We start from the raw sequence: 27,157 nt of genomic DNA on the forward strand, positions 1-27,157 counted from the left end.
TATATATATATATATTATACTAACTACACGGATGGAAGATGAGTGTACTTTTTTAAACAAGAAAGGGATGATGAGTGTTATTTTAAGTTAAACTTCAAAGGTTATTAGTGTAATTTTAAGTTAAACTTCAAAGGTGTGTCATTGTAATTTACTTTTAATTAATTATACGTTAACTAGAATGAATTAATCATTTCTAAATTTGAATATAGAACTTGATTATGAAATTTCACTTCTCTTTTGTGTATTTAAGCAACATCTCCTTATAATTATTGGTATGTTTTATAATTTTGTAACAAACCAAAATGAATTTTTATAATTTATCATGTTTTTATTTTCCTTTGTATTGTATGTCATTTATCATCCAGGTAATGCTGAAAAGATATATTCTAAAACATACTACATTATTAAGCATGACAACGATCATTTCTTACAACTTAGTGAGTAATATGATATCCAATTTTCGTTGGACCAAACAACAAGTTCTTTCGCCCTTTATTATTTCCTTAAACATTTGAAAAATATACCAATCCTACCGAATAACAAATATTTGAATAATAAGAAAAGCTCAAATATTTATTTTTTAGTAATGATATTTTAATATAAAAATACATAATTCTCACATATTTACAATAAGTCTTAAAATAATGATACTCAACTGCATTATTATTTTATTTAAATCATTTATTGGTTCTAGTCTTATATAATTGTACCAACTAATTTAAGTGTTAGAGATAAAATAAATTAAAGTATATGGATATTGCAAGTTTGAGTTCTGAGTACTTTTGAACCGTCATTTATTTTACAAACAAATATATATGTAATGACAATGGTCATAGAGAAGAAATGATACATCTTTGCTTAATCTCACACAAGATTTCCACAAAATATAATATACTATGGATCCAAGTCCAAATACTAAACAATCAACGACTCTTCAGTATTTCTGGTTTGCTATCAAATGCATCAATAATTCTAAGGAGATGTTATTTAAATATATAAAACAAAAGAGAATAATGTTTTCATAATCAAATTCTATATGCAAATTTACAAATGAATAATTTATCTTTGCTAATAATTAATTAATTAAGATTAAATTATACTAACACCTCTTGGAGTTTAAAAGATTATACTCACCTCCATTCATATCATTGTAATATATGTATATAAATTAAGTTGATTTGTGTACATGCAAAAATGAATAGATGATTTTTTTAATTTCACTAAAAAATTATAGGTGTTAGTGTAATTTATTCTAAAATAAAATGTGAATTTAATCATCTATCTTCCTAATGAGATTATATTCTACACCACTTCGATTTGTGCAACACCATTGTAGAACTCACATTTGTCACACCACTTCTCTAACCACACCAAATTAGAAATGCCGTTGAGACCACCACCCACGCCTCCCTTGCCACCTCATATGGAAACCAAATTGAAGTTTGTTGTCCCCATTATCATTTTATGTCCAATTTGTGTTTTTCTGAATTTTTCTCCCTCATTAACAAAAAATTTGAGACATCTTGCAATATATTTTAATTTGTAAAGTGTAATATTATGAAGTGTAACACTATGTGTGATTAAGATTCTTAATCGCCATCAAAAGGTGAGAATGAGAGTATGGTCCTTATACTTCTTGGTTTCATCTAAAACAATTTAGGGATATTGAGTCAATTTTGTAGCATTTATCGGGATGTTGTAAACCTCCATAATATATGAGTTTTTTATAGTGTTTACCATGAAGGCTTTAGACCTCCACTATTTGAGAAGGTTAATTATAGAGATTTTCAACTTCCACTACTCGAAATATCATGTGGAGACTCGCTGGAAGGTAACTATTATATGTTTCTAGAGGATTTCAACCTCAATTTAATTTCATAATTTTCACAACTTTAATTTCGTTAATTTATAATTATTATTTAAATATACAATACTAAATACAAATGTTCTTATCAATAATAAAATTTCATTACAAATAATCAATGTAGCGTAACAAAGTTGAAAGAGTTATAATTCAGCATTTATTATAAATCCAAATACACCATAAAATCTCAAAAAACTAAAAACAGTCTCATATAACACTTTAAAAACAAAATACATAACAAATATCTTAAATGTTGCTGGCTCCAGATGATCCTCTTGCACCCAAAGGTGTATCAAGTATACTAGCATCATCATTTGCCCGAATTAATTAAATAAAAACATTTAGTTGGAACATTAAAAAACAATGGTAATTACCACATCATTATATACACTAACTAAGCATGTACAATTAACAACATGTAGGCAAAATAACATTAAATTTTTTTAGCTAGATAATATTCTGGAGACCAATATAGACAATTTAATTGAATTTTGGAAGTAGTTGAGGTGTGCTTATGCAAGCAAACTTCTTCAACTCATTCAATTCTTCCTACTTGTTCTTATATTTAACTAATAAAAAAGATTCATTGCCCAAACATTCTATTGGGATTTAGATGTCTTTTTTCATAAAGCAATAACAATTGTTTTTTGATATCAAACTATTCTACTAACCAATCAGAACACAAAGAACAACATGTTTTTCCAACCTATTTTTATCAAAAGACATTGCCTAAAAATAAATCGGTCTTCTATGATGAAAATTTACTGTTAACTTGAAATTGCCTAAAAATCTCACAATGCATCCAAAGCAAACAACGAAAGAAAGAGTAGCACATGGGTATCTAAGCAACAAGGTGAGATATCTCAAGTGAAAGTGGGTAACTCGCTACCAAATTTGTCCACTAGATACTTCTCAAGAGTAACACATAAAGATAAGAGAAGTAGAAAGCAATGTAAGAATATAAATCAACATAGAAGCACATGAAGAGAAGAGAAAAAGAGGAGAATAATGCTCCATTTAAGCCAATAGAAATTAGGAAGAAGATATAATGACAAATACAATTATGAAAGCGAAGGGCATGAGGCATATGAAGTGAAAATAGTATATTTTAATCACTATCATAAACACATGTCATTTGAGAAGTTAAAACAAAACAAAACTAACCAAACATTCTTCAATTTTACTTTTAACTCTTATCACACTGAATGCGGAAGTCAAAATTTAGACACTTTAAAAAGGGTCAATTAGGGTTTGTAAGGGAGACATTCGAATAGTAACATTTTATACTCAATTTCTTTTAGTTCTTAGGATAGTTTAGTTTGTATTGAGGTGTAGAAGCAAGGTGAAATGTTAGATGAGGTAATTTATTCTCTTAAGAGCCTAGTTTTCTATTTCTATGTTTGAGTTACCATGAAAGTGTGTAGCTAAACCTCTTTCTTGTTGGGATTGAATGTAATATTATCTTTGATGTATACACTTTGATTCGAGTTTATGCTATTTCACTATGTTTTGATTCTGGTGAGTTGTTTATGTGATCAATGATTACTTTAAGATTGATCATTTTTGTATGAATCGTGAACGAAAATATCGGAGAAACCATTGTACAATTTTGACTTTATTCAACTCATCAATTTGATGTAATTGCTAGACATAGATTTATATCAATTTGTCATTTCATGCATGTTGTTGTTTTGATTGCTAGACATAGAGCTAATTTAATAACTAAATAACTCTCAAACTTGTTAACATAAAATACTAAATATAGAAGTATGTATGATTAATGGTTCATATATCTTCATCTTTTTAATTTAGTTACTAGACATAAAGCTATTTTGATAAGCAATTAATATGATCAAGACAATATCGATTAGTATATAAGTGCAACTCCTTGCTTCGCTTGATGTGGAAGAGCCGTTGAGCGTATCCGAGACAGTGACTAATTGTTGAAATTCGTAATTGATTTCTCTAGGTGCCAGGATTTGGCTAAGCCAGGTTGCTACTTTCCACAATGGTGGCTTATGCGTTAGGCGTAGGTTCGCCAAAAAATTCCATTTTTTTCTTACTGCAAGAATTATGCTCGGTGCACTTAATTTTGCATTTTTCACCGATCCGACCATTCATAATGAAGATCCACATGTTAGGAGCATCATATCTAAAATTCAGCTCGGAATTTTACTCATACTGCTCTAGTTTGAATCATTGCTTTTCATTTCAAGATGTATCTAAAAGTCAAATACTAATTATGAAACAATGATAATTGGATGCATAAAAAATATAATTGAGTTGAATCAATCAACTAAAAATGCAATTAATTGGAGTTGAAAAGCGCTAGAAAATGATATCAAAATATGTGTAAATTTTACATTTATCAACTCTCACCAACTTAGAACATTGTTTATCCTCAAACAAAAGTCCAAGCTAGAGTTTTTCAAAAACATGTTTGGGTTTTTCAGCAATACAAGTTATACTAAAATGACCATGACATGTGACTCGATTAGGTGCTTTTCTCAACATAATTTTGACAAGTAGAATAAAGAGCTCAAAATTTGAGGTAATAGATGATGTTCACAAGTAACGTTTATCACACTTAGTTGCATGACAAATATAGAACCTGATCATATAACAATTCATATGCCATTTGTTGGGTAAAGACAGAGTAAAATAGACCTAGAGGGGGTGAATATGTATAGCGGTTCACTAAAGTCGCTTTTTGATTAATCGCGAATATCACAAGCACAGTCCAGGATAATTGATTATCATTAGTAATCGATTATTTACATAGTAATCAGTTATTGACAGACAATAATCAATTATTTCGATTCTTGAAATCTTGAATGATATTGTTTCTTGCAAAACAAGTTCTTATCAAAACCAATCTTTACAGATTCAAATACTTAATGATAATGTATCAATTGATAAATCAACAATTTTCAAATCAATAGTTAATTAAGCATCATAAAGAATCAATAACGAAATATGTAAAAACTGAATTGTAAAGAGATAAATGATAGAAAAAGGGCACCAAAGAATTTTATCCTGGTTCGGTTGCGGGTCCACTTGCAATCTACATCCAGGCCCCCTTATGATCTCGGGAGATTTTCTTCACTACGGAATCAAATGTGTTTTACAAACACACTTTCAATAACTCTACAAACACTCCTTTCTTGGCCCTAGAGTCTCTCACATCGATTTGAGATCTAACCCATCTCTTTCGGATACTCAATACATACTCACGGTATATCCCCAACCGTCGATCACTCCCAAGACCTTTATAAGGTGTGAAGATACAAAACCTAACCTCAGCTAAATTCTAACACTAATTGTCAACAACATTGAGAATGTCAATTCACTTGGGTGAAGAAGAATAAAGCCGAGTAATTTGCACCTTGAATGTGCTAATACAACACTAAAATTAGAACTAAACCTAATGACAGAAATCTCACAACAACCCTACATTCTGATGAAGATTAATGCAAGATTTTGTGAATATGCACTCTATTGAAAAAGAATATGAAAATTCAATTCCTTTATTCTATTGAATTTCAAAGAAACACTGACTCTAATCAATAGAAGATTTCACTCAGAGAATTCTTAGAAAATATGAAAACTAACATTCTGAACTAATGAGAAGAAAAATGGTTTTTATATAAAACATTTTTCTGTTGATCTAATCGATTATATAAACTGGTAATTGATTATCGACTAGCTAAAAAAAAGATATTTGATAGACATAATTGATTATTACTTTTGCTAATCGATTATTGATGCCAAGAGACCAAAATCTTTAGCTATTGGAACTCTGAATAATCGATTATTTCAATACCTAATCGATTATCAGATTTCATAACTAGATAATTGATTATCACTTCATGTTAATCGATTAGTAGATTTTAAGAGTAGTTTCATTAAAGTGAAATGAACCCCCTACATGATGAATGTGTATGTAGTATATGATTTCATGAACATTATTTGATCATGTATGAATGAATAGAATGTCTCATTTTAAGTAAGTCATGTTTAGGCCTTATGAGACTTTTATCATAGGTTCACTTAACCTAGACTCAATCTAAATATTCATCTTAGGAATTCTATAAAACATAAGAGTCTTGGCATATTGCTTGTAATTGTCTTCATCTTCAAGCTTTCATGTAGTCTTTGTCTTCTTATAGTTCACCATGAAGGCTTTAGACCTCCACTATTTGAGAAGGTTAATTATAGAGATTTTCAACTTCCACTACTCGAAATATCATGTGGAGACTCGCTGGAAGGTAACTATTATATGTTTCTAGAGGATTTCAACCTCAATTTAATTTCATAATTTTCACAACTTTAATTTCGTTAATTTATAATTATTATTTAAATATACAATACTAAATACAAATGTTCTTATCAATAATAAAATTTCATTACAAATAATCAATGTAGCGTAACAAAGTTGAAAGAGTTATAATTCAGCATTTATTATAAATCCAAATACACCATAAAATCTCAAAAAACTAAAAACAGTCTCATATAACACTTTAAAAACAAAATACATAACAAATATCTTAAATGTTGCTGGCTCCAGATGATCCTCTTGCACCCAAAGGTGTATCAAGTATACTAGCATCATCATTTGCCCGAATTAATTAAATAAAAACATTTAGTTGGAACATTAAAAAACAATGGTAATTACCACATCATTATATACACTAACTAAGCATGTACAATTAACAACATGTAGGCAAAATAACATTAAATTTTTTTAGCTAGATAATATTCTGGAGACCAATATAGACAATTTAATTGAATTTTGGAAGTAGTTGAGGTGTGCTTATGCAAGCAAACTTCTTCAACTCATTCAATTCTTCCTACTTGTTCTTATATTTAACTAATAAAAAAGATTCATTGCCCAAACATTCTATTGGGATTTAGATGTCTTTTTTCATAAAGCAATAACAATTGTTTTTTGATATCAAACTATTCTACTAACCAATCAGAACACAAAGAACAACATGTTTTTCCAACCTATTTTTATCAAAAGACATTGCCTAAAAATAAATCGGTCTTCTATGATGAAAATTTACTGTTAACTTGAAATTGCCTAAAAATCTCACAATGCATCCAAAGCAAACAACGAAAGAAAGAGTAGCACATGGGTATCTAAGCAACAAGGTGAGATATCTCAAGTGAAAGTGGGTAACTCGCTACCAAATTTGTCCACTAGATACTTCTCAAGAGTAACACATAAAGATAAGAGAAGTAGAAAGCAATGTAAGAATATAAATCAACATAGAAGCACATGAAGAGAAGAGAAAAAGAGGAGAATAATGCTCCATTTAAGCCAATAGAAATTAGGAAGAAGATATAATGACAAATACAATTATGAAAGCGAAGGGCATGAGGCATATGAAGTGAAAATAGTATATTTTAATCACTATCATAAACACATGTCATTTGAGAAGTTAAAACAAAACAAAACTAACCAAACATTCTTCAATTTTACTTTTAACTCTTATCACACTGAATGCGGAAGTCAAAATTTAGACACTTTAAAAAGGGTCAATTAGGGTTTGTAAGGGAGACATTCGAATAGTAACATTTTATACTCAATTTCTTTTAGTTCTTAGGATAGTTTAGTTTGTATTGAGGTGTAGAAGCAAGGTGAAATGTTAGATGAGGTAATTTATTCTCTTAAGAGCCTAGTTTTCTATTTCTATGTTTGAGTTACCATGAAAGTGTGTAGCTAAACCTCTTTCTTGTTGGGATTGAATGTAATATTATCTTTGATGTATACACTTTGATTCGAGTTTATGCTATTTCACTATGTTTTGATTCTGGTGAGTTGTTTATGTGATCAATGATTACTTTAAGATTGATCATTTTTGTATGAATCGTGAACGAAAATATCGGAGAAACCATTGTACAATTTTGACTTTATTCAACTCATCAATTTGATGTAATTGCTAGACATAGATTTATATCAATTTGTCATTTCATGCATGTTGTTGTTTTGATTGCTAGACATAGAGCTAATTTAATAACTAAATAACTCTCAAACTTGTTAACATAAAATACTAAATATAGAAGTATGTATGATTAATGGTTCATATATCTTCATCTTTTTAATTTAGTTACTAGACATAAAGCTATTTTGATAAGCAATTAATATGATCAAGACAATATCGATTAGTATATAAGTGCAACTCCTTGCTTCGCTTGATGTGGAAGAGCCGTTGAGCGTATCCGAGACAGTGACTAATTGTTGAAATTCGTAATTGATTTCTCTAGGTGCCAGGATTTGGCTAAGCCAGGTTGCTACTTTCCACAATGGTGGCTTATGCGTTAGGCGTAGGTTCGCCAAAAAATTCCATTTTTTTCTTACTGCAAGAATTATGCTCGGTGCACTTAATTTTGCATTTTTCACCGATCCGACCATTCATAATGAAGATCCACATGTTAGGAGCATCATATCTAAAATTCAGCTCGGAATTTTACTCATACTGCTCTAGTTTGAATCATTGCTTTTCATTTCAAGATGTATCTAAAAGTCAAATACTAATTATGAAACAATGATAATTGGATGCATAAAAAATATAATTGAGTTGAATCAATCAACTAAAAATGCAATTAATTGGAGTTGAAAAGCGCTAGAAAATGATATCAAAATATGTGTAAATTTTACATTTATCAACTCTCACCAACTTAGAACATTGTTTATCCTCAAACAAAAGTCCAAGCTAGAGTTTTTCAAAAACATGTTTGGGTTTTTCAGCAATACAAGTTATACTAAAATGACCATGACATGTGACTCGATTAGGTGCTTTTCTCAACATAATTTTGACAAGTAGAATAAAGAGCTCAAAATTTGAGGTAATAGATGATGTTCACAAGTAACGTTTATCACACTTAGTTGCATGACAAATATAGAACCTGATCATATAACAATTCATATGCCATTTGTTGGGTAAAGACAGAGTAAAATAGACCTAGAGGGGGTGAATATGTATAGCGGTTCACTAAAGTCGCTTTTTGATTAATCGCGAATATCACAAGCACAGTCCAGGATAATTGATTATCATTAGTAATCGATTATTTACATAGTAATCAGTTATTGACAGACAATAATCAATTATTTCGATTCTTGAAATCTTGAATGATATTGTTTCTTGCAAAACAAGTTCTTATCAAAACCAATCTTTACAGATTCAAATACTTAATGATAATGTATCAATTGATAAATCAACAATTTTCAAATCAATAGTTAATTAAGCATCATAAAGAATCAATAACGAAATATGTAAAAACTGAATTGTAAAGAGATAAATGATAGAAAAAGGGCACCAAAGAATTTTATCCTGGTTCGGTTGCGGGTCCACTTGCAATCTACATCCAGGCCCCCTTATGATCTCGGGAGATTTTCTTCACTACGGAATCAAATGTGTTTTACAAACACACTTTCAATAACTCTACAAACACTCCTTTCTTGGCCCTAGAGTCTCTCACATCGATTTGAGATCTAACCCATCTCTTTCGGATACTCAATACATACTCACGGTATATCCCCAACCGTCGATCACTCCCAAGACCTTTATAAGGTGTGAAGATACAAAACCTAACCTCAGCTAAATTCTAACACTAATTGTCAACAACATTGAGAATGTCAATTCACTTGGGTGAAGAAGAATAAAGCCGAGTAATTTGCACCTTGAATGTGCTAATACAACACTAAAATTAGAACTAAACCTAATGACAGAAATCTCACAACAACCCTACATTCTGATGAAGATTAATGCAAGATTTTGTGAATATGCACTCTATTGAAAAAGAATATGAAAATTCAATTCCTTTATTCTATTGAATTTCAAAGAAACACTGACTCTAATCAATAGAAGATTTCACTCAGAGAATTCTTAGAAAATATGAAAACTAACATTCTGAACTAATGAGAAGAAAAATGGTTTTTATATAAAACATTTTTCTGTTGATCTAATCGATTATATAAACTGGTAATTGATTATCGACTAGCTAAAAAAAAGATATTTGATAGACATAATTGATTATTACTTTTGCTAATCGATTATTGATGCCAAGAGACCAAAATCTTTAGCTATTGGAACTCTGAATAATCGATTATTTCAATACCTAATCGATTATCAGATTTCATAACTAGATAATTGATTATCACTTCATGTTAATCGATTAGTAGATTTTAAGAGTAGTTTCATTAAAGTGAAATGAACCCCCTACATGATGAATGTGTATGTAGTATATGATTTCATGAACATTATTTGATCATGTATGAATGAATAGAATGTCTCATTTTAAGTAAGTCATGTTTAGGCCTTATGAGACTTTTATCATAGGTTCACTTAACCTAGACTCAATCTAAATATTCATCTTAGGAATTCTATAAAACATAAGAGTCTTGGCATATTGCTTGTAATTGTCTTCATCTTCAAGCTTTCATGTAGTCTTTGTCTTCTTATAGTTCTTGTCTTTATCAAAACTAAGTGAGTCAATCACACTTGCAACCTTTGACTCCTATTGCAATATCACCATTCAATCAAGAAGTGCTTTTATCTTTTCTCTCCAAGTGCTTATCTCACTCTATCAAGTAGTGTATTCTCTCATTAGCATACATTGAATAAACAACAAAATCAATTTTGGTATTGTCTTATGATCATCAAAAGTAGTATATAACATGGACCACTAAGGTCTTCATTATGGTTGTAATATGGTTGAGCTATAAAAACATGGTTTTTGTGGATAATAAAGATCATAATAGGATAAGAGAGCAATTCGACATACTTACTAATTCTCATTGTACCCAAGTGTATCTCTTTTGTACTACACTACAACTTTATACATTTTTACTTTATTAGCACACCATCATTCATTTTTTTCTCCTCTTTTTATGAGGTTTGGATATGAATGAATTGATGGTTTACAATACATTTTTACACAATACTTTTTCTTTCCATTTTTTCACATATACTATTTCATCTCCCCAACTTGGATATAACGATAGTACACAACAATACATAATAAGCTCTCTTATTCTACTACAATGAGGAGATTATTATATTTTTCAATTATGGTTCAAGGGTTATTTTCAATAAAGCATGTAAGGCTCAAATGAGTTAGACATGGATAATTCATTTTTAGTAAGATTTTTGGCCAAATGGTTAAATTTTAAGAAAAACGTGTCTTGATCATTTCCATGCATTCTACTATCATGACAATTAGAGGCGTAAGAAAACCCAACAATATAAGTCAATGTAACACTTTCTAAGGCTTACATGATTGTAACATCTAAGCATCACTCAACATAATATGCATTTCTCCCGATTTCAGACAACTAAATGAACACTTTCTAAGGCTTACATGACCGTGACATCTAAGCATGATAATGTTAACTTTGAGTACAACCACAAAATTTCCAAAAGTCAATCATTCCATATTTTATTTACATCTTTTTATGTGAGTTAAACATCCAATCAATTAAATTCCAAAATATTTCAGCTAACTCGGAAAAGCAGATAGGTCAAAATAGTCTCAAATAGTACATATTCTAAACATAGGCACAAATTGCAAAGAGTGAAAAGGGAAAAAAACTTCACAAAAATGAAGTTGGGTTCCAAATTATGTTCATTGCTCCATCCCCTCCTTGAAGGTAAAAGAATCGAGCATGCAAATGTATTTTCACTAAATAAGTTCCAATTTGAGCGTGAGCGTACATTGCATGTTGCTACTTTTGTTGAGTGTGGCTTCTACGCTGGGCGCAACTTCGCCAATTTTTTTTCCAAATTTCACTAAGTGTAAGAATTGCGCTCAGCACAACCAATTTAGCATATTTTATTGATCCAACTGTTAATAACGAAGCTCCATATGTTAGGACCATCATATCCAAAATTCAGCTCGATCCAACAATGAACAAATGTAGTGTCACAATTTTTTACTTAGACAACTCTTGTTTGAATCCTTCATTTTCCTTTCGAAATGTACCTTAAATTAAAATACTAATTATTAAACATTGGTAATTGCATGCATAAACAAATTATGCTCAAATTGAATCAATCAACTACAAATGTAATCAATTGGGGTCGAACAATAATTGTAAATGATATCAAAATATGAGTAAATTCTACAATTATCAATAATATTAGATGATAGAGTAGTATTTTACTTAGGATTGCCTATATAATAAATTATTTGGATTACTCATATTTGAGTTTAGTAGAGTATTATTTTACTTATGATTAGTTTCATTTCCTTTTGTGGTTTTATCTTTTCATTATTATTCATTTATTTTTTCTCAGCCTCACAATTTCATATTACATGTAACAATTATCCAAATAAACAAACATCAACATGTTCCAATACAAAAATTTACTTTCTTCCTTCTTATATATGGTAATATTCACACTGACGATCATACTAGTAGTGCATTTTCTCTCATTGATGAATTATGTTAGTAGTGACTTCTATTCCCATCAATATTCATGTTTATGGGGATTATACCATTGTGTTCAGTTCCAACCAACATTCATTTCAATGATGCATTTTCTCTCATTGATGAATTATGTTAGTAATAACTTTATTTCTCATTAGCTATCATTCCATTGTTGATTATATCAATAGTTTCTTTTCCGAACGAAGATCATTTTGATAATACATTTTGTCATATTGACAAATTATGTTAGTAATAACTTCATTTCACAATGACGATCATTCTCATGTTGATTATATATGCAATTTTTTTTAGTTAATAACACCTTTCCATAATTTTTAGCTTATCTAGTATTAATGAATTATATTAAGAATTCAACATCTTGACACTACAAGAAAATATCCCGGTAGCCACGGTTTGTGGGCTACACTTAATGGACATTGTCAAAATTAATGCTAAAACCCATACACTTATTACTCTAATTGGGCAAGTGGGAAAATGAAGCACCCAAACTTGTCACTTGCTACTCTCCCTCTTTTTTTCACTGTTTCTCTTTTACTCTCATTAATTTTCTCTACTCACTCATTACCATTTCAAATTCAAGCATTTTTTTTCACTTTTAGAAGCAATTTCTCTCATTATTCAACTTAATTGATGAAAGTTTGAAATGATTGTACAGATTTTGAAGTCCACCCGGAAAAATCACGTCCACTTCATCTACCTTCGACGAAGACGAAAAATCCCTGTGATGAATGTCATAAGAAATGAACAATTTCGATTTTCATCATTGATGTTGAACCATAACTGAATCCATTTCTTCGCTGGAAGGATGTGTTTCGCCGTCATCATCGCTAGTGGTACGGTGGAAGAAAACATTCTTCAAAGATATTGACAAGTTTATCTTAATTTCACCAACTCAAATCAAAGCTTCTTCTAAGGTTTGATTCTATTCAATTTTGAATAAAAATCTCTAACTAGGTAACTCTTCTACTATAATCGTTAATCCTAAATCTCTAATTTCACTTTTTTCTAAATTTTCTATTATTTTCCCCAAATATGTTGAAATCCCTATATGTGAGTTTATTATTAAGTATATGTTTAAGCTTTTCATTCTAAATTTTTATTATGTTGTTAGACTATTAAGTAATATCAGTAGAAGAGAGTGAAATTGGTGCCTCCTTTCAAGCTTCTGAAGCTCACAACAATCTTCGCATCATTCTTCACTCGTGCTCCAAGGTATCATAACCATCAAATCAAAACTAATCATTTTATTTCTTTTATTACCGATTTATGTATTGCATAACTAGAGCCTATTGTGGATCAATTAGGTTGTGAATCAAGAAAGATGAAATTTTTTGTATTTTGGTTTAAATACAATTTTAGTAATTTGTACTGTTTTTCATAATTTTAGTCAAGGGAGTGAGCCTTACATAATTGTAAGATTGTTTGCCTCATGACTTGAATATTAGTTTAAAAGTTTGGTTTTGAGACCTTGTACTTTCAAATTTAATAGTTTAAAAGTTGGACATGGTTCATATTTGGTTTTATACTTTCCTAAATGAGACCAATATTCCCTTGGATTTCAACTTTTTAGGACCTAAATGAGACCAATATATCTATTAGAAGTTCTGTATTTTCTTCTTTTATGTCAGTAAACATTTCATGTTATAGCAAGAAATAAATAAGTGGAGGGGATAATAAGACCTATTATTTGGTGCTGTGGACTTGTTCATATTTTGTATTTTTGTGTTTTGGGAATATTGAGACTCCTTTTCCAAATATATACAAAAGACAGCTTCTAATTTCACAACCATCATAGGGCGTTTGGCCCTGTTTACAAAGTGCAAATGTCCACAGGTGAGACAGATGCAGTTAAAGTTCTTGGTACTAATTGAAGACAAGGAGCAGGGGAGTTTTTAAAGAATGCAGAGACAATATTTGTCTAACACATACACACCTTCTATGTTGTTACCGTCCACCAACTTTGCCATATGTTCATCTATGGATTTGCATATGATAAAGATGGAGTGAAATAAAATTGGGAGGAGCCTGTAAGTGTGCAAATTGTATTTAATTTCACAGTATTAAAGTTGTTTCTTATAATGCTTCAAGTATATATCATGCTATAGGTGCTACTTTTCAATGTTTTAATTTCACTCTGGGTTTGTACATGGTTGCCATTTTCCACTTTTTATTGTTGACATATGTAGTGGTTTTTGAGTTGCTTTGTTATTAAGCACTAATAAATTGTGTTTCTGGAAAACCTTTATTTTTAGATTAAGGAGTGTGTTTCCACAAGAGTTGGTTGCAGAAAAGTTTGCCTTCTAGTTTATACAAAATGGGGTATGATGCCAAAATATAACAAACTAATCGAATTAATCATATACACTGAAAATGGAGCATGTCATTTATACCTAAATTTATTTGGAATGCAAAATACTAGTTGCGTTCTTAGGTGATTAATCTGATGGCGAAACCAGCATCATCACTCGCTTCATGTATGATAAATTTGATAACACCTATCAGGTTTCCCTTTCTTTCTTCTCAGATCCACCACTTTCTTATCCTTCTAATGTAATATCGATGTGTTTATTTTGATCCATATCAACAACAAAATGGTGTTTTACCTCACTGAATTATTGTCGATTTTTATTATGTTGTTGCTAAATGCTATTGTTGATCATTGATCTGAATTGGATCTCAAATTCAAATTACATACATATTCTTTTAGTCCTGATGGGAGCAATAGGAAAGAGTAGATATATTGTTATGGTTTTCTGATTCTTCTTGGTTTCTAATTGCATCAGGTACACTTTGTCTCTTGTGATTGTTCGAGTTTCTATCTTTAGAATCTAGATGATCTAATTAAAATTCTCCATCTTTGATCTTTTTCATATGATAAGAGGTATTGTCCTTTGCAATTGTTGTAAGTTTTTCAGTCATAGTAAATTATTGTCCTAAGGATGTTCCTTATTTTTCCTAGTGTAGATCTTTGCTCCCAAAGAGATTTGTTGAACCTTCTATTATTGCACTTTATCTATTTTCTCATTATCTTTTTATCTAAGTAGTCAACCTTAATTAATTACCATCTCATGTTACAAGACATATACTGCTATGAAGTTCAACAAGTTTTTCTTGTCTTATGGGGCAAGTCTCAGATATCTTCTCACTATAGTCACTTGTTCTATAGTGTGTGTAGATTTTGTTAAGTTCTTAGTGTGTAAAGGACAACACTAAAATGCTACCAATAATCATGTTCATTTTTTTTATATTTTGTTTGATTTTAAATGTTATTGTTTTTTTATATTTAGTTCTTTGTGTTCATTTAGCTTAAACTATTTATTTTTTCCCCTTTTATACGGTTTATTTTTTCTCTTTGTGGCTGGTATTGCCTCATCTCTTCAACTAATTCTTCAATTTTTTTATCCAAATTCATCTCTTCAACCACTCAAATTCTTCAATTGCTTAAATCTTTCACTCTTCAACCTCATCATCAATGCTATTATACAGGTACATGGATATCCAATTTTGCAGCTTTTTTTTCAATTTTATCCTATTTCTAACCTTTGTATGTCTGATTATGTATCTCTCAATCCCAATGCTAATAATTATCACTTGGTCCCCCTTGAACTATTGTTTTTATTGTTCATGTAGTTTTGGAGCATTCAGTCACATCACCTATTGGAGTTGAGATTAAGGTCCTAGATCAATGATAGAGAAGAGAGGGTTCCTAAAGCATGACCTATTGGATAGGCTATGAGAGCATGAGAAGGTAGACGCGAGCATTATTGATTGGAAAGATTTGAAGTTTTTAATTGTGCTCATGCGTTTTTATAACTTGATACAATAATATTTGTTTGCCTGTTCTGTTTAACCTCATATCCAAGATGCAAATCTGGGAGATTGCTATTTGTATATTGGACATATTCATGTTGGGGTGAAGCCTTGTCATTTTGTTTATTGAGAGTGGTGTCATCTCTCGGCTCTATATTGAACTAGTAGTATTCAAATATATGGTAATTTAAGTAAATATTACCACCCCTTAGTCCTTATTATCATTAGTTCATAGTTTCTCACTTACACATGCTAGATATTTAGAATCTTCATCTTGTTTCCCTTTCCTACCCATAGTGAACTACTAATAACATATATATCTACTTGTGAAGAACCTTTGTTTCTTTTGGTTTTACCTTCACATATTTGTTATTGACATTGTGGTGTGTATTTGTGATGTATGCATAAGAGTTGCTAAATTATTTCCATGTTCATGGCACTTTATTGTCTTGTTTCTCAGCAAGAACTGATAGCTAACTTAGTGAGGATACAAAATGATGGAATTGCTGAAGTTGATATAGAAATTAGAAAGAAGTACAAATGTTTCAATCCAATGTGAAGTATCAGTGCGTACTAGTGGTGGAGCTGCAAAACGTGGTGCTTTAGGACCTTTTGGTCTTTTGGTTTTTGCAGATGAGGGATATTCTGAATATACTCATGTTCTTTTTATGTCATTAAAGGAACTAATGGTCATCTTAAGATTTCAATATGCTCTAATCAATCATGGTATTGAACTATATGCTCTTGGAGCAATGTTGCTTTAATTTCTTTTTGGTGCTTTTAAAACGATTCTGTTTATGTTTAGTTTTGACTAAGGGCTACCCTTACATTAGCTGAAAGTCACAAGTATTTCACTAAGATTATCATATTCCATTTACAATCTTATTTCGAGTGGATTTGTTAGAAATGTAATTTTAGTCGTCAAATGACCTTTTAGATTTCTGGTTTTGCTTTACTGCTATAAACTTGATTTATTATTAATATATGAAGATCTTATTTATCTTGCTTTCTTTTTATGATAGAAAGAAATGTGAAAGGAAAGAATATTTTTGTAAATTGAGAATCAATTTTAGCTTGTAAATATTTAATTTCATTAACAAATTTATCATTATTTTATGGAATATAATGATTGCTAGAGATGATGAGGAGAGAAATATGTGAATAACTGAATAAATAATTAGCCACGGTTATAATGTGGTTAAATTAATGGTAAACATTAGCCACGGGTGTAGTTACATTAGCCACGGTTGAAACTGTGGTTAAAGAAATGTTACCACACTTGGTGAAGACGTGGCTATAACATAAATGGACCGTGGCAAAAATTTTGCAACGCCAGTAATTGCTAGGGGAGAGGTAACCGTGGCTGCTGTATTTTGCCACGGTTTTGTGGTACAGTAGCGACGGTTTTAACCGTGGCTAATCGGATAATTTTTTTGTAGTGTGAAAGGCTTTTTATAGTGTTAATGTAATATTTATGATTTCTTTGTATTATTATTATTTTAATTTAATATGTTCATATAAAAATGATTCATGTATGATTTTCTTATAGTAAAAGATTTTTTTGCACTCTCACCGGGAACTATTTTCTATTGTTTACCAAAATTTTCATAATAATTTATTGAAATGAATTTTCAATAAATAATTTAATTATTAAATTTGGTACATGATGAATAATATAATTAATATTATAAAATTTAAATTTAAATTAGAATATGATACTATACTATTAGTGCAGCGGAAGCGATCGTTGTGCAGCGTTGACCCAAGCAATCAAATAAAGACATAAGAATAAATAGAAGAGAAGAAACAAGAAAATTTGTTAACGGGATTCGACCAATAGTGCCTACATCGTCGGGAGCGTTAAATGACTACCAATATATTATTAGAGAATAAGGATTACAAACCCTAGCACCCTATGAGCCTACCTGCCCATGGTGTTTCTATTTGGTGCTTATATATGGTGCACATTACAACAAGGGACCTGAGTCCAATATATAACATTGATACTCTACTCTATTCTAATACTAGGCAATGTGAGACTTCATGTAATAACATATTTCAAACATTCCCAACAATCTCCACCTTGATTGAAATAGACGAATATCTCGCTCCTTAGGAAATCTACACATGAATCTCCACCTTAACGAATATATGACTCCACCTTGTTGAATGCCTAATTCTCTTTAAATGCTCCCCTATAACATAGACCTTTTGAATATCCTTGACGTTGTTACCAAAAGCCTAACTCTTCAAACTTGTAGTGCAGTTTCTCATACCGCCATCAAATGGAACATGCCGCCTAGCCACCTATTGCGAGAAGGTCTTTCGATATATTGGAACCTCTACACAAAAGTTCACCAACAATCGCCCTCTTTAATACTAAGTCAAACTGAACCTTAGAGCTTCCTTGAAAATCCTCAACCGCAACCACCATTGTCTAATCCAACAATCCTAGTTCAAAAGAACTATCATACTCCACCATAAGGAGTATACCCACAACACAAACCTTGTGTTAATGCTAATTAATATCCGTGTCACATCCTTGCCTCCAAGCCAATGCTCATGTCACACCTCTGCATCTCTATCAATGCTCGTGTTACAACTTGCATCAAAGCCAATGCCCATGTCCCACCCTATATCAAAGTTAGTCAGCGTCTTTGTGCTTTTGTGGATTTGCTAGTAATTAACATCCTTCACTATGACATCCTAGACAAGCCATTAGGATATTCCACTTCTCATTTCAGATGAGAACATTCTCTTAACATCTATGGAGATATTGTCAGTACCTGTCTCTAGGTCAAACTTAACAAATGAGTCTCTATCTCCACCTTGATCATAACCCAATACATGAACTTTTGGGGTTCTGGATCAACATATATTGCCCCCACCACAGTTCCCCCATGTTTTCTTCTCCTTCAACTCATCTACTCTATCTTTGCCAGTACCTTTGACGCACCTTGTCTAACCATCACACCTTCACCCTCTTTAGCCATTATCTGATGTCTGGGTTAAGATCCATCTACCAATTGGCTCTGATATCAATTGTTGGTACATCAGAATCGATCGTTGCACAACGTTGGCCACAAGCAAACAAATAAAGACATAAGAATAAATAGAAGAGAAGAAACAAGAGACTTTGTTAACGGGGTTCGGCCAATTGTGCCTACATCGCCGAGACCGCTGAACGGCTACAAAAATATTACTAGAGAATAAGGATTACAATCCCTAGCACACTCATGGGCCTACCTGCCCATGGGAGGCTCATGAGGTGTTTCTGTTTAGTGCTTATATCTGGTCCACATTACAACAAGGGACTTAAGTCCAATATATAACATTCATACTCTACTTTATTCTAATACTAGGCAATGTGGGCTTCATATAATAACATATTTCAAACATTCTCAGCAATCTCCACCTTGATTGAAATAGATGAATATCTCGCTCTTTAGGAAATCTACACTAGAATGTCCAACTTAGCGAATATATGACTTCACCTTGTTGAATGCCTAATTCTCTTTCAATGCTCCCCCACAACATAGACCTTCTGAATATCCTTGACAATGTTACCAAGAGCCTAACTCTCCAAACTTGTAGTGCAGCTCCTCATACCGCCATCAAATGGAACATGTCGCCTAGCCACCTATTGATTGGAAGTATTTTGATATATTAGAACCTCTACACAAAAGTTCACCAACAATCATCTTCTTCAATACTTAGTCAAACTGAACCTTGGAACTTCCTTGAAAAGCCTCAACCGCTACCACCATCGTCTACTCCGACAATCCTAGTTCAAAAGAACTATTATACTCCACCATAAGGAGTATACCCACATCATACACCTTTTGTCAATGTTAATTAATGTCTCTGTCACATCCTTGCATCCAAGCCAATACCCATGTCACACCTCTGCATCTCTACCAATGCTCATGTTACAACTTGCATCAAAGTCAATGCCCATGTCACACCCTACATCAAAGTCAATAAGCGTCTCTGTGTTTTTGTGGATCTGCTAACAATTAACATCCTTCACTATGACGTCCTAGACAAACCATTAGGATATTTCACTTCTCATCTCAGATGAGAACATTCTCTCAACATCTACAGAGATATTTTCAGCACTTGTCTCTAGGTCAAACTCAACAAATGAGTCTCTATCTCCACCTTGATCCTAACCCAATATATGAACTTTTGGGGTTCTAGATCAACATATATTGCCCCCACCATAGTTTCGCCATGTTTTATTGTCCTTCAACTCATCTACTCTATCTTTGCCTGTACCTTTGACGCACCTTGTCTAGCTAGCCATCACGCTTTCACCCTGTTTAACCATTATCTGATGTCTAGGTTAAGATCCATCTACCAATTGGCTCTGATATCAATTGTTGGTGCAGCGGAAGCGATCTTTGCACAATGTTGACCACAAACAATCAAATAAAGACATAAGAATAAATAGAAGAGAAGAAATAAGAGAATTTGTTAACGAGGTTCGGCCAATTGTGCCTACATCCCCGGGAGCACTGAGCAGCTACCAAGATATTATTAGAGAATAAGGATTACAAACCCTAGCACACCCATGAGACCACATGCCCATGAGAGGCCCATGCATTGTTTCTATTTGGTGTTTATATCTGATGCACATTACAACAAGGGACTTGAGTCCAATATATAACATTATTACTCTACGTTATACTAATATTAGGCAATATGAGACTTCATATATAACATATTTCATATATTCCCAACATATACATTGTCAATATAAATATTCATCATCCACTATTTTTTAAAAGTTAATAATAATTAAATATAAATAATAAATGATATTCACTTTAAACATTTAATTCTAATTAAAATTTAATAATAGATTGTAACATTAAAAAAACATAAATGTATTCCAACGTCTTCATGCAAATTTTTGATGAGAATTATCATCAGATCCGGTCGTGGGACCCATCCAAATTGCACTATATTTTTCTTAAAAATATTATTAGTGGTGTTGCTGTAGAGTGCCACGCATCACAACATGGGAGAAGTTGACGTGTTGAACATGAGAAAGGTGAAAAGCAATAAAGCATGGGTCATGTGTCAGAAAGACGTGACGGGTTTGGATTTGTAATGATAACATATATTATACAACTTGCTGTTAATTAGCACCAAATGGCTGTCAATTTCCTCTTTCTTTATGCCATGTGTATTCTTACTAATTGTTCATTAATTAACTAAGTCGTATATTGTTGAAATTGGATATGATGTAGTGTTGTAAAAACTTGTTTGTGCTAATTGGTTCAACCGGTAAACTGGTGAATCAATTCAAATATTAGTACGGTATAATAATTATACTTGTCATGTAATTATGCTGGTCAAAATTGGACAAAATTGGTCGACATCAGTTATACCGCCAGTTTCCAATTAAACCGTACCAGTCATACCAACCGGTTTTTGTTTAAATTAATTTTTTAATGAAATAATTTTTTTTATTGTTTTTTTATTGATTTTTCAACATTAATGTCAAATATTATATATATATATCTAATTTCGTCGGTATGTGCTTTGATTAGTGAATCATTGGTTGAACCGGTGTACCATAGATTTTGCATAGCACATTATATATAAATATGATAGGATTCCTTATTTGTATTAACCGAATTAAAATGATGTAATTAATTAAAGTAAAAATTATTATTTTGGGCATAATTATTATGAAAATATTGTGTATATGTCAAATGGAAAACTATGAAGCTCAATTTTCTTGGAAGATATTAAATTAAAAAAGATATCAGTGATTTCAAAGGGACATCATCCTTGTTTATGAAAGGGTTTACACTCCTTATAAATAATACTTATGTTCCAAGTCATATATACCAAAGCATCAAGTAATTTGTTCCCTGTTCTAATATCTCATTATTAGAAAGAGAAATTTTCTAGTCATTAAGAACATTTTATATAATGAGTTGGAAGACTAAAGAACATACATGTGTTGGATACGTATGTTGCTTACTCGTTTTTTTTTTATTGTTCCAAGTAACTTTATTTATTGGGAGACTAACTACTTGATAAACTTTATGGTAAAAACTGTCGCTCTTTTGTGTTCTAGTCTCAAGTTTTGGGAAATTGCTTCTGCTGGTGTGACTGATTTCTTCGCTTTAGATTTCTCGTCTAAGGACATTTACGTTTATTTTTTATATTCTCGGTGAATATACTCAGCTATGCTTTCAGGATATACTCTTCGTTAATAATTGAACATGAATGATCTTAATTATATAATAATAGTGTTTATCAATTTTTGTAAATTTTGCAATAAAGTTTTTTCCAAGAAATGATAATAAAATTACTTTCAATTGGAGTCATTGATAAATAAGTTTTGCAATTATTATCTATTCATTTTGAGAATATGGTATAAATTTTCTTTCTAAATATTTATTGTTTTAGGAAAGTATTACATTAAATTAACTATATATTTAGTGTTGCAATACTATGCTGAAACTTTTTTTTATGAAGTCAAGGAAAGCAACTTCTATGGCTATGATAGTTATAATTGGAACGCTTCATGCATGGTGTACATGACATACACCCGCATCCAGAGGCTTTTATAAATATATTAAAATTTGTTTTATCAAGTTGTATGTTCTTTTCCAGTAGTAGAAGTGCCCTAGCAATAATTTCATGTTCCACTCCACACTCTTATTATTAGGCTACTACTATAACATAGTGACTTATTCTCCAAAATATACATTTATAGACTAAAGATAACTAAAATATATTTTGGAATAAGTGCTCCATCAAAATTAAAAAAAAAATGAGTATTTTAGGATTACAAATTGTTTAATATTTAATAAGCTAAATAAACCAAGAATTTGTCAGTAACTCTCTTAATATATATATATATATATATATATCGATATAGATATTAATTGACTTTAAAGAAATATTAATATTCGATATAATTAAATGCACATATATGATCATTATAGCGTTGCATATGTAAATAATAAACTACTCCAGAAAAAGATTTATCATTTGATAAGCATTATTTTCAATCCTTACAATAAATGTATAATTAGCCATTGATAGGAATATCAAGAAAATTGAATATTGAATATTTGTAATTGATAATGATTAGGTAAAACCAATATACCAACCCTGAAGAATGGGGAAGAATATGGTAATAATGTTCAACAAATGCATTACCTACCACTTCGTGTTGTTTGCAAGGCCATTATGTTAAATCTAACTGATCAATATTTGAAACCTGAGAACATTTAGACACAAAGAAAAGAGTATGAACAAGGTATCAGTTCCATTTAATAAGATTGGAAGCAAATAAAAAATAAAACTCTTTTCCCTTAAGTGAGAATGGTTACATGCATCAAACAATCTACTATGTTCTAGTAAAATCCAAATCCCGATTCGGTCATTGCGGTCAAAATCACTTAGTAAGGTAGGTAATTAGTTATAATTTAAAGGTAGTTTTTTTAAATTTGCATTATTCGTTCTTTTTAATTTTTTCACTCCTCCTCATATATCCAATGTGAGACTTCACACTTGAATAAACCCAACATGAATTGACAAGAAAAGGAAAGGTGTTACCGTGTTGGGTAGATTATGAGTACTTGTTGCACTATATGCAAAAGGTCATCCTCCATGGGCAAGAGATATCCCCTCCTAAGGAAGACTTCCGTAGTCGATAGTCTATCTTAGAAAAATCTCTAAGGGAAGGTAGTGATCTTCGGTGATGCTTTGGATTTCTAAAAATAATGATTATTGTGCACCTATTAATGAACCTATTTGGATGCTACTGTTGCACTTCAAAACCATCAAGTTAGAGGGATACCAACATGATTAAACTAGTCGCTAATCCTAGTTTTGTTGTGCTTAGGTAACTGACATTGATTATTGATCTTTAATTTTATGGCCAGTTGAAAAAAGTAATAAAAATAACATCATTAACATGTACATATAATCTGTAAGCAATTTTCAACAAAAGATTTAATGCAACAAATGTAATAATACACTTAATGCAGACCCATAACACTATTCACTAGCTAAAAAAGTCAAGACGATGAAATAACCCCTGTCCCTTTCCCCTGGTTGTTAGGAACTCACATATATATATAAAATCTTTTGAGTTTTGGGCTCTATTCTCATGCCTAGAAAGACTCATTTGTTGAAAGTTTACTTGTACTACTTAACCTAGTAAAGAAAGGTCACATTAGCATTAGAAAAAGTGTGTGCATTTAATTTAGTTAAGAGAGATAATAGAAATGTGAAAGAGAGAGAAATCAATCCCTACTCAGAGCAACTATATTAGATTAATCAAATGTCTTTGTTCACCGTTGAATTGGAGAGATATTAGACAATAAGTTTATAACTGATGACACTTCTTTCTGAACAGTTGGATCGGTCAGAAGTCATATGTGATTGGAGAAACCGACCAATTACACTAGCTAATTTTATTGTTTTTTCTACTACACTTTTCTCTTTTTCAAGCTTGTTGTTATGTTGTTTACCTTATCGTTAAGCATAATTTGTGTTGTAATTTGAAACACTCTTATACTCCTATTTTGATTAGACTATTGTTTGATTGATTAACTTTTGTCCGTGATTTTTACTTCTCACATTAGAAAGACTTTATATATTAAAATCTTGGTGTCTCTTGTGTGATCTTTAATTGGAATAATTATTTGTTATTGTTATTCATAGATTTTTTAGTTGACTAAATTATTGTCCAATACATATACTCTCTTTGTTTTCAATTGTCATTATTTATGTGCTGAGTTTCAAAACTAAAATAAATCAGCTTAATATTATCACATTATAAATACTAAAATTGGAAAACACAACATTAAACTTACTTATAACGTCGTATCCCCATACCAGCCAGATCTAGAGGAAGGATGCCAATAGAAGCCTACGGACGCGGGTAATGCTTTCCCATTTTTAAACCCATAATATTTATAAGTACTCGTGCGGGTAGCGAGTATTTGTGGATAACCACGTATTTTTATTTTTAATTATATATTTGTATACTTTGTAATAACCAGTATATAAAAATAATTATTACATGAACAATATGATAGTTATATGACAAATTTAAGATCATAGTCATATAAGTATAATTTATTATGAAATAATAATAAAGTATATGATATATAATTTTAAAATAATAAAAAAAATTATAATATATATATATATATAAATTTAATTAAAAACTTAATTTATAAATTTGCGGATACCGACGAGATGAGTATCATAATATACATTCCTACCCATAAGCTATTATTGTGAATAATCGTTACTGATATTTCCACGGGTACACACAAATCAGTTTTTTTGCTATCCCTAATCGAGAGAGAAACAAAACCTCAAATCTAAACCCTAAACCAAGCTCATAGTTTGAAACAATCAACACCCAATTATTAAGAGAATGAGGTGAATATTAGAGAATAAACATGAAAAATACAAAATGCAAAATAAACATGCAAAATATTTATGATTATGTTTTTAAGAGAATGAGGTGAATATATTTTACTTCATATTTGACATGCATATTAATTTATATCTAATTTCATATTTATATGACATGTATATTATTTTTTATTAATTAACATTTTTATTAGTTAACTTCTTATATTAACTTTTTTATCAATTTACATCATATATGACATGTATATTAACTTTTTTATTAACATTTTTATTAGTATATGTGGATGCCATATTTCCTCATGCATTTCTTGCAAGAACTCACAGAGATATGCTGATCATGTTTGCCACTAATTTATTTTACAATTGTGAAATGACATGCTCCTAATCAGGTTACGAGGCAATTTGGTTTTGATCAACCAATTCCATAAGATCCAGTGAACTGTGAAAAGCTTCCTAAAGTAGACTTACATGGCGACAGTGATTATGACTGGTCACATAAGCATCATCGCTAGATTCAAATATGGAATAATAAGGAAAACCATGTGGTGGATGGTTTACCCATTAATGCCCTCCATTTGGGGTGGACATCTGTTGTTCCATAAATGTGTATCACTCAATATGCCACTGCTTATGATTGGTTAGAAAAATAATTAATTATTAAAATTGTAATTTAAATATATATTTTCAACGAATCACAAGCAATGACACATGGAGTGACACACTTTGTGGGACAACAGTTGTCCACCCCTCCATTTGAACCACTACTCTGAGTATATGCAGTGATACTTAAAAAAGACTAGAAGATACATATATCGAGATGGAGCATACTCTCATGAAATGGTAACATTTTTTTAGTAATTAAATTTTGTATTTAATTATATTATTTATTCCAAATTTTCTCTAATTCTTCTTCAGTACACATTTGGAAAACGAATTTGTGATCAGAGTCGTCATCCACCTTCTTTAGTAAATCTCATACAATCATTATCTGACTTCTTCTCATCTGGTCGTGAAATGATGAGAACATTGGCTGAGCTATACCCCACATCATACTCTACTCACATTGATGAAACTTCTACTACTCATCATTATCATATGTCGGAAACTGAGTCTCTACAACGAACTCAAACATATACTCATTCTCAAGCACATACTTTATGAGTTACTCCTCAACAACAACAATCGTATGAGTTCAGAAGTTTTAATTATTCATCCACCTATTTGTCATCAAGTTCTCAAATCTCACTACCATCAATGTTTTCTACTACTTCAAGTACACCATTATCGACATACAATTTTCAACAGTATTATCGTCCTACTATGTCTTCTGCAAATATTTTTGGTATACAACATACTGATAATGAAGTTGTGGTTGATGATGTTGATGACGAAGACAACAATGATGAGTAGGAGCCACAATTGGCGACATGTGGTAGAGGGAGAATCTCGCAGCAAAATGAACAATTAAGAGTCCAACCGCCAAGAAGGAGAAATCCACCCGCATAAGACACTTCATCATATAGACGTCATTAACAAAATTTGGGATATAATAAATTAGGAAATTTTAATATTGTAATATTTTTGTTTTTTAATAATATTAATGT

General features: G+C 31.0%; 1 long non-coding RNA gene across 1 annotated transcript; it reads left to right on the forward strand.

Moving 5' to 3' along the window:
- Nucleotides 13,001-17,016, forward strand: LOC109329139. The gene is made up of 3 exons (XR_002105521.1): nucleotides 13,001-13,234; nucleotides 13,432-13,532; nucleotides 16,591-17,016. It is a non-coding gene; the product is annotated as an uncharacterized LOC109329139 (long non-coding RNA).

Source organism: Lupinus angustifolius, chromosome LG02 (genome assembly GCF_001865875.1).
Source record: "Lupinus angustifolius cultivar Tanjil chromosome LG02, LupAngTanjil_v1.0, whole genome shotgun sequence".
In the NCBI taxonomy this organism is placed as follows: Eukaryota; Viridiplantae; Streptophyta; class Magnoliopsida; order Fabales; family Fabaceae; genus Lupinus; species Lupinus angustifolius.